The sequence below is a fragment of the Anser cygnoides genome, chromosome 5 (genome assembly GCF_040182565.1).
Source record: "Anser cygnoides isolate HZ-2024a breed goose chromosome 5, Taihu_goose_T2T_genome, whole genome shotgun sequence".
Lineage (NCBI taxonomy): Eukaryota > Metazoa > Chordata > Aves > Anseriformes > Anatidae > Anser > Anser cygnoides.
In genome coordinates, this window is record NC_089877.1 from 43,449,867 (window position 1) to 43,459,969 (window position 10,103).

Below are 10,103 nucleotides of genomic sequence, written 5' to 3' on the forward strand. Positions count from 1 at the left end.
TTAGCTCACCTGCAGTGAATGCTGGTGATTATTTGGGGCTTTACAGCGCAGATAACCTCATCAGTGGTCACAGATGGTTGAGTCGAGACTATACTTGAATATAGACAGGAACTGCTATATAGGCTTTGGGGGAATAGCAGAGCAGAAAGTGAAAAATGTGCTGATTAAACAATTAGGTTTCCAGTCACTTGTGAATTTGGACCTTTTTTTTTCCAGGTTAGTGACAAGGATGATTTCTCATGCTGTGTGAGAGGCCAACTGCTCACACTAGCAACGTGGCAGGCAGAAGAGCCTGGGGAGAAGACAAAGAAAAGCAGCTCAAAGCTCGAGGAGGCTGGGGAAAAGCAGGAGCCAGGCAGCAGAAGCCTGTGGGGAGGGTACACCCCTAAGCAGTGAGGACTGCAGCTGCCTCAATGCCCGTGGTGCCACAGGGATGGCTTTAAAGCAGCTCCAGTTCCCATAGCAGCAGCACCTGGCAGAGCCGAGGGTCGGGATGCAGCTCCCGTGGAGGAGAGGAGCCAAGCTGGCTGCCTGCCCCAGCCTTGCCAGCGGCAGCACAAAGCCCCTGTCCCAGGGCAGCTGTGCAGCCCCCAGCCTGGGCTCCCTCCTTAAGCAGGAAGGCAGAGATCCCTTCACCTCAGCCCCCCCTATGAAAGACAGATCAGCTGAGAAGCAGCTCCTGCTTTGCAGCAGCGCCCCAGTCAATTTTTGGATTCCCAAGAGAAGAAGAGAGGCTGAGCTAAACCTCAGTGTCTGGCAGGACAGGTGAAAGGGCCAGCGAACATCCTCAGCAGAAGGGTGCAGAGGGATCCTCAGTCTGACATATTACCAAACAAGTGCTTTTCCTTCCCCTCGCACCTGCTTTCTGGCTCGTCTTTTTACCTACTACAGCTTCTCTGCTGCTGATTTTTGTTCTCACCCTCCTTTCTGTGCTCTAGCAAAATCTTCTGCTTTGTAGGCATGACGCCAGTTCAGGCTGATGTTTACCAGCTCTAGTAGGGTTCACTTTCTCACTTGCACAATTCACACCTTCTCCCAGAGAGAAAGAAGTGAGAGGCTGCCATTAGCAGGATTGAATGTCAGACACCTGAGAAAGCTGACACTGAAGAAGTGATGGAGGCAGTTCCTAGCAAACAGGTGGCTACATCATAAAACCTCTTACACTTGATGCTAACCAGCCCCAGCCTGGCAGCCTTGGTGGAAAGGCCAGGGGCCAAATGGGTCACAGAGAGTGAAGTCTCTGATGTCCCGAGGGGTTCTTCTACGGCTGGGCTGAAGCGTGCTGCAGTGGCTGAGTGCACGCTCTCACCTGTGCCTGCTTCTACTCCTTCTCTATCATCCTCTTATCGGGGCTGAGAATCTCACATCTTTCAGCAGAATTCATTTGACTTTGAATGCAAGGAAAAAAAAAATACAGGGAAATTGTTAGGCTCCGAGAAATAAACATTTTCAGGAACAATTTCATCTTACTGACTGTGGAAATGTGTGACAGATCTGAGCTCAGGCAAATCAAGCGGACCACTATCCATATTTCATTCCGATATTGTGAGAGAAAGCAGCAGCAGCCAGAGAAATGGAAAGATCGACAGTTAATTGGAAATGTTACATCTGCTGTTTATGCAAAAGGCATAAATATTTATATCCTGAAGGCTGACTTTTGGGTTCGCTCCTCAGCAGGAAGAGATTTACATTTTGAATAAAGACTTTTTCTTTCCCCTTCTCAGTAAACGTGAGCAGTTTATTACTCCTTTAAACAGGAATCTTTAGCCGAGTTCTCCAGTCCCGTTAGTTACATGCAGATTCTCTGGGCTTCGACAGAAATTACAGGTGTGTGCAGCCTGCAGCATCAGCCTCCCTGCTTTTAGACAGAAAGAGAGGGGTGAGGCTGAGACAAAAGGGCAGGAAAGGAGATCGCAAAATGAGAAGGCAGAAGATACGGTGACAATTCAAAGGCACCTGAGATGCTGAACTGTTTTTCTAAATCTGCTTTTAGTAAGAAAATAATGAAGGTCTGTACCTTGAAAGCATAGAAAAATTGGACAACGTTAGCTGTTGATACAGAGGAAAGAAATACTAGGACAATTTAATACATTGATATATTGGAGTAAGCAGCCCTCACAACAGTGTGATGAGTGAACGAGCTAACAAAGTCATTTACGCATGCAGTGATCCTCGAAAAGTCAGGGAAATGTGCTGAAATACGGCAATATTACAAACAATGACAAAAAGTATGTTGTTCTACAAAGCATCATGTACCTTATCTGGCCTTCAGACCTGCTGCTTCTCTGTGACCCTCCTTGCCCTGTACTTGGTGAGCCAGGCTTTGTACCCCTCCCCGTACCATCCCATGCTGCTGTGCCCTCGTCTCCCATTGTCTGCCACCCTGCTCCCATTTCTCCTCTCATTTCTGCCTGCTTCCATCCTTGTCCTCTGCTTCAGGCTTTGCCTGCTTCCCTGCCTGCCTTCTCACTGCTTTTCATTTTACCACACACGCTAGGCTCCAGCATCCACCCTCTTCCCTACCATTTCCCAATTTGAGGCTTCCGCTATTACTCCAACTATTCCCATCAGCTTCTGCCTCCATCTGCTCTCTTCTCTTCCCCCACTCCCAACCTCAAACTTCATGTTTGACTTCGTGCATTCTCAAGAGACCCCCAAATCTTTCCATCTCTGTGCAGATGCTGAAGCTATTTGCCTCCCTCCCTTCTACAGCATTGCTTCTTTCTCTATTTTAATTGTCCTCTCTGATTATCTGTAGAGTTAAAGCTAAGAAAAGAGTTACAGAAAACACTAACAAAACACCCAGATGAGATTCAGGATGCTGTGGGTTCCTCTCCTTGGCACATACTAAACAGACTGGCCCCTGCCTGCAGACCAGAGCGCCGGCAGCAATGCTGCCAGGCAGCCAGCAGTTGCTTGAGCTCCAGCCCTGGACATCTCAAACAGTGCCTCTTGTCCCCTGCTTAATAATAAAAACTGCACCTCTTGCAGGGACTGAGGAGTCTCCAAAGCTATAATCTCATTATCTGAAAGCACTTGTATGGGGAACGGGTGTGTGGAGCCTGCTGCGGACGAGAGGGCTACCTGACTCGAGTACTGATTTGTGCCTTCCTGGCACAGAGTTATCAGTGCAGAGCATTCCCGCAGGGCCAGCGGACCAAGCCAAAGGTATCGTGGAGTTTACTTTCGCCCCCTTTCTAGCCATCACTGGATTACTTCCAACTCCTTCTCCTTTGTCTCCCAAAAAAATGTAAGGAAGGAAAGCACCAGGACCGTGAGAGGCTGTTTGTATTCTCCCCCTGCTTTGCCCCTTGTTTCTGAAGCCCTAGAATTTCAAAGCAAGATTTGATTTCAGTTTAAGGGAATTTTTGTGTGTGTGTGTTAAAATGGTTTGTCCTCTGGGAGTATTTTTCCTGGCTCCCATCGTTTCTGTTGCCAAGGCAACTACAGCTGGCTCAGATGTGCTGCTGCCATGGCAACTGTCTGGTCCTCCTGTCAAAGGATGCAGCGAGACAGGAATGATATTTGCATCCCCAATGCTGCACAGAACAAATCTCTTTCACCACTCCTGGGGAAGACATAAGACAACTGTATATAATCAGCACAAAATCCAATCTAAATCCTCTCGGAGAGGGTTTTAGACAGCTGGTGATGTGAGAGAGCTGCAAAGAAATTGGGCTTGGGGGTGGACTGGCACTTGACTGGCATTTTCAGAGGCTGTTCTGGGCAAAGCAGTACGCTTGGAAATACCCCTTAGAAATCACCCGTGTGGGAAGAACACGAGATTTGCCAGGAACAGCTAATTCATGTAAAAACTAACACATTTTCTGTAAGATCTTTGGGGAAATTGTTATCTGTTAAGAAATGCACGGTAAGATACACCTTGGTATTTCATCCCGGAGAATAGATCAGAGCTTGCGCTACGCGTGGTTGTGTGCTGGGATATGGCCAGCACAAGTTGCCTGCATCCCTCTTAGACAAATACTGCTGCAGACTCACAGAAGGATCAATATTCCTTGTAACTGTTTGATCTTCCACGCTGTCTGTCTCCCACCACCCTGCCCACACACGTACCTACCCAGCTGAGGAGGACGAGGAGGAGAAGGAAGAGGAAGAGGAGGAGGAGGAGGTGCAGTGCCAGGCCTTGGCACAACAAAGCAGCTCAGCCACAAGCCTCAAGAAGCCCTGACTCAGCCCGCGTGTCACACAGCGTGGTACCAGAGGGGTATTCCTTTGCAGTGGCACCGGGCAGTCGTGTGATTTGTTTTGTGGGATGTCTAACGCCTTTATTCTTGAATTTAACGTCCTTGTGTCATCTACATGTGCCAGGCTGCGCTTTGTTCTTTGTCTTCTTGTTTGTTTCTCTTTCTTTGGTCTTGTTGCTACTGCTGGGACGGGTGGGAAAGGAAGACACAGAGAGGTTTCTGTGCGAGGCTAGCCCCATCCTCTGCAGTTGTCTTCAGCAGCTTCCCCAAGGACTGTGGCGTTCACAACAGATACCAAAAGACAACAACTGTGCAGCGGAGTACTGTGGAGAAATGAGAGTATTTCCTTGGGGAAACAAGGAGTCGTCCCCTGTATTTCACATCACCAGCAGCCAGCCCTGCCCTGTCCTGTTTTTTATCATTGTGCTGGGCTGGATGTGATCTGCTAGAGGGGTGCAGCAGAGCCTGGCTGTTTTGCCCTGCAGACGTGCGCCATCCCTGCTGCCTCCCTTTAAAACAGTCGCTACCTGAACCACTGAATTCCTGAACCACTGCATGGCTCTGAGGTGAGGCACCTTTGGTATCTTTCCCATCAGCAAAGACCAATTAAAAGCAGTGCTGTTAGTAGAGAGGAGTAGGAAGGAGCAGGAATAATTAAGAGCAAAGATCACCGCAGGCTCCAGGCAGCTACTGCTAATTATTTATCTGCAGTGTGTAGGCCTAGCCTCTCCTATGTCACAGGGCACGGACAGCGCACCTTATTTTTGAACCATTTTGCCCTATAGCGCTCCATCCACTTCCACTGCTGTCTCCAGGACTTATTTGGTCCCATTAGCAAAGAGAACATTGTAGACAGGCACGAATAAATCTATTCTACCACCTAATGTCACAGGAAGATCATTATCCTTACTGCGGAGAAGAGGCATGTGAAGGATAGGGAACTTGCCTAAATGCAAGTTGTCCACACAAACGCAAGCGCTGGAATTAGGAAGCCTTCTGCTTAGCCATCGCGTCCCTTCGCAGAAACCCTGGTGTCTCATCACTTCATCTTGTGCCCAGAGCTTTCAAGCAGTAAAACACCTCTGCCATCCAACTGCAGTGAAAGCCTCAATGTATAACTAACAGATCTTGAGAAATTTCTGGATAAGGTACTAAGTTCTGTGTGGCTAACCCTCAGATATTTTGGGGATATTCAACAAAACTAACCTTTCACTTCAGAATGATGAAATCAATATGCTTTGCCATCAGTTATGTTGGAAGGAGGACCATAATACAGCTCTCCTTCAATTACAGGAGATGGAATCAATACATTTCACCTCCATTTATGTGGTTAAGGTCTAAGTCAGCATGGCCCACCTTTTATTTATGGGGGCGGCCTCAATACAGTTCGCTTTCATTTAATGGGGAGGAACTAATATGTCTTGCTTTCACTTATGGGGGGTGGGAAGGAGAGAATCGATACAGCCACCATCGTTTATTGGGAGGAATCCACAGATCTCACCTTGATTTACTGGGGAGATCAATACCTCAGCCTTCATTAAAATGGGTGGTGTGTTGGACTGAATAAGGCTCACCTTCTGGAAGAGCTGACTGACTGAACCTGGCTCGCCATGTACATGGAGGTGATTCAGTGACGGCCTTCATGTGTATGAGGGTTGGACACCGTGTGGCTCGCCAGCTAATACAGGTTTGTACACAATTCTGCTCACTGTTAGGCCTGGAAAGTCAGGGGCAGGTTCGATACAGTGGGGACCCTGCGTGGCAGGCCTTCCTGCCCCAGAAGTCTGGCTGTGCTTTCCCATGCATGAGAGGGGCAGGATCAATACAATTTGACTCTATTAAAGCATGTGGGAGCCTGGATTCGGTGTAATATATCTTCCTTTACAGGAGACGGTCTCAAGATAGTTCTTCATTTACGCAGAGGTAGATTCAGTGATGTTCTTCATTTTCAAAAGCCGGATTCACTGTTCCTCATCTTCTTTTATAGGTAGCTAATATGAACTGTAAATTAATTGTAGGAGTAGAGAAATGGCCATGATGTATTCCAGGCCCACATTATGGCAGTCTAACTCAATGTCGGGGAAGGAAGTGCTTCTCTACAGCTCCTCAGAGCACAGTGAAGCAGAGGAATTGCGTATATAGGTATGAAGAAAGGGGAAGATGGCAAGAGGCTCCTAAGTAACTTTTACACAAAGACTGCTGCTGGCATGATTTGTCTTTGCAGCATCGCACGGTCTCTGTGGAAGTAGCTGATCTGACTGCATTTTAGAGCTGCTAATTCAGGCCTAAATCTTGCTGTCTTTCTCTCCAGAAGACACTAATCGCCATTTTTTCCTACCGTCCTCCCTCAAAAGAGCTCAAAGCCCAGCTGAAAAGAGCGTGGCCTGTTCTCCCATCACCTGCTACACACCCACCTCCCCAGGCCTGTCGGGAGTGCTGAGCAGGCCGCGGCGGGGAGCCTTTCTCATTTCGGCTCCTGATTTGTTTGCAGCTCAGATTATCAGTGACCAGAAGTAAATGCTACTTGATGCAGCCAGGGGGGTTGCATGATACGTGTTAGGGGGCACCGGTACGTTTCCTGGGGGAGATATGTCAGAACAACTTAGGGAAAAATGTCAGCCCAACTGCCCACCTTGCTGGGTTTCTCAGCAGGGAGCCCGTGGACTGAAAGGACCCCAGAGACTGAACCGCCCTGTCACTTCTCATCATGTGCAGCATCTGCACAGCACACAGCACCTGCAGCTCCCATTTCAAGGTGAAAAGACAAAAAGCAAATGGAGGACGCTTTAATAACACCACCGAATACACACTGTGTTGAAAATATGGCAGTCCCTGCTGCCCTCTCCTTTTTCCTGCACACCCAGGGGAAATGGGTAAGGGTGAGGTGAGGAACCAAAAGCAGACAGGTTTTGACTCAGACCCGCTGCTTCTTTTGGCTGATGAAAGCCTGCAGCAGATTTGTAGGAGGCAGAAGGTGGAATGTGCATTTTCCATCCCTGAAGTTGCAGGCACATTTATTTTCATCACTGCAGCGTATCTGCATCGCTGCTTCTCCACGCTGGCTGCTTGTAGCGCTGTACTTAGAACTGTGCGTGTCTCTGTGTCAAGTAGGGCTTTTCACAGGCTGTCCTTTTATATCGTACTGGGTCAGCTAGATAGATAGGCTGAATACGAGAATGCCTATTTGCACGCAGAGTATTTCTCTGACAAATAGGTTAATTCCACAAAGAGTTTCATTCTGTTCCAAGCCCTCTCATGTCTCTTACATTCTTGTCCTCAAATACCCTGCCTCTTCCCTCTTCTTTTTTTTTTTTTAATTCTAATTTTAACGTTAGGCTTTCTGAATCTCCCTTTCTTTATTCCCCAGTGCCCAGGCTTTGCCGCCTATCTCCTTTCTATCTCTCCCCAGATTCCTTCTTTACAATGCCCTTCCTTAGACCTCCAGGTAAGCTTCTGTCTTTTGTCCAAAAATCTGAACATCCTCCAAGCTCAGTCACCTCCACAGACCCATGTAATGCCGTATTATATCTCTTGCTAGTCTAATAGAGCAATAAATTAGAGAAAGAGTCATTCAGTAGGTCAGCCTTCTTCCTTAAAGCTTTCTGGGAAACCTTCAGCAGCTATGGGTGACTGCGTGAGTTGTGCTGCTACTGAATTCTTGAGGCCCACGGCACGGCCAGAATCTCCCATCGCCGCTTAGATGAACTCACGGACTGTGATTTGGACAAGCACCAAGCACATGGAGGAGATCCAACAGGCTACCTCGGAAATTATTGCAAATTCCATCCAGAAGTGGTCTAAAGCATGGGAAGGAATAAGAATGCCCTCCTTAGGGCAGAAGTGTGCCTTAATTACAGAATGCAAGAGACCACACGGTATGATGATGGGCTTCTTAGAGTAATCAGTATTAATATCCAGCTCTTACATGCTGCTTTTTGTTAGATTTCAAAATGCTTCACCAGTGGCACAAAAATGACGATGCTTGGCCAAAGCCAGCCAGTGGCAGGACCACAAATGGAAACCAGCTGTCCCCAGCGTCCCAGGAGAACACGCTAGTTTCTAGCCATGCTTCCTCCCATAAAAGGCATAAGAAATGAGTCCTGCTCCTCGCACCAACTGCACTGCGTAAAGGAGCGGGAGGGCAGGTACGAATTGTTGCAGGGCTCCCCCTCATTAAGTATATATATATATATATTTATCTGTTTTCTCTCGTTTTGGCAACCCTTCTCCCAGGCAGAGCTGCTCGGGGTACGATCTCCCCCTGCGGCCCGTGATTCTGCATCAGCCTACAGCAGCAGCCACCGCAGCCCGGGCAGGAGGAGAGGAGCCCAACCTGCGCAGGGAACAAAGCCAACTGCCACTCGCTCCTGACTTAAAGGAACGCCGGCTCCTCTCCTTTGTCTCTCCTTTGTGAGCAGAGGAGTGAATTTGGTGCAGTGATTGAAAGGTGCTACGTCGTGATCTGCAATGTATTTTAACACCTTTCCAACGTGAGGTGACCATGCAGGCTTTTTGCACTCTTTCCATATCTATTTGATTGTGCTTTCAGAAGCTGTAAACAGGGACACAATAACAGTCTTCCGTCTGCACAGAGCCTTGCTCTGCATTATTCATACATTTCCTTCCCGTTTCACACACTTATGTCAGTCCTCATTCAGGCAAAATTCATGTTAAATGATTCACGCTCTCTTTCTCTATATGTGTCTTTCTCTTTTTCTCTGTCTTTGAAATACGAATGAGAGAAAAATGCAAAAAAAGAACCTGTGATTAGACTCCTCTCTCTCTTTTTCCTTTCCCCTCCTCAGTCAGACCCCAATTCTCAACAAGATCTATATCTGCTCTCTTGACTTCACTGTCTGATGCAGAGGAAAATGAAGCAGAGGAGATGTCACTGTTAAAAAATCCCATCAGTATCATCCAGTTATGCTCTGATTAATCCTAATTTCTGAAATTAAAGAAAGAAAATCCCATCTATGTATCCTCTTTGCCCCTGTCAGAGATCTGTACTATCTCCTTTTTCCCTTGCCTTGCCTTGCCTTGCCTCGCCTCGCCTTGCCTTGCCTTGCCTTCCCTTCCCTTTCCTTCCCTTCCCTTCCCTTCCCTCAGGATTTTTGCCCTGAGAAGCCTCCCCACACATCCTAGGAGCATCCTAGAGATCTTAGTGGCAATTGCTCCGGGGCTTTTCACTTGCTGGGTGCTGTGAAGTTCTGCCTTGCCACTTTCATTACTTGATATTCATATGGGATTAATAGAAGGACAAGCAAGAAGGCATGGCTTGCGGCATTTGTTATACAGGGATGAATCCCAGCTTTGTGGTTTATCTTTTTTTGACTTGCATGATGCAGCTGAATGCCTTAACCCACAGTTGCCCGCCTGTGACTCTCCAGCACTGCATCAAGAGAAGACCGAGGTGCTGACGATGGGTTGAAGGGAGCGACCTGGGAGAATGGCAGGCCTGACAGAAGTCTCCCTGATGGCTGGGACCTGTTTTCACTGGCACATCAGTATGCACCACAGGGAAGCTGTCAAAGCCCAGGATGACTTCAGATTACCGTGGCATGACAGTGTCCAGGAATGCATTTTTCTATCTTAACATGGCTGAAAGGTTGCAACCATCCCTCTCAGAGCAGCAAGCTCTGCTGTCATCCGTGCATTGTGCCGTGCTCTGCTCACCCCAAAGCTCTGCACCAGGGGCCGTGCTCTGAGTGCACGAGGAAGCCGAAAGCAGTGCAGAATGCAGATGACTGCCAGTGAAAGAGACTTTCTCACTGGGAACCACCAGTGCCAGCCAAACTGCAGTGGGTGGCCACTGCTTTTCTTGGGGAACGCGAAATGCTCCTTTGGTTCGACAGAGCCCTGAGTGAGGCTTGTGAAACTGAGACACCCACCTCCCACCGA

The 10,103-nt window shown here is 48.1% G+C and overlaps 1 long non-coding RNA gene across 8 annotated transcripts in view; it reads left to right on the forward strand.

Moving 5' to 3' along the window:
- LOC106038765 (uncharacterized) overlaps window positions 1–2,288 on the forward strand; it is a 36,285-nt gene extending 33,997 nt beyond the window's left edge. For all 8 annotated transcript variants that reach the window (XR_007161775.2, XR_007161772.2, XR_010831882.1 and 5 more), the window contains one exon: window positions 217–2,288. This is a non-coding gene — a long non-coding RNA (uncharacterized lncRNA). The remainder of the gene's footprint in view (window positions 1–216) is intronic.
- The last annotated feature ends 7,815 nt before the right edge of the window (window positions 2,289–10,103 follow it).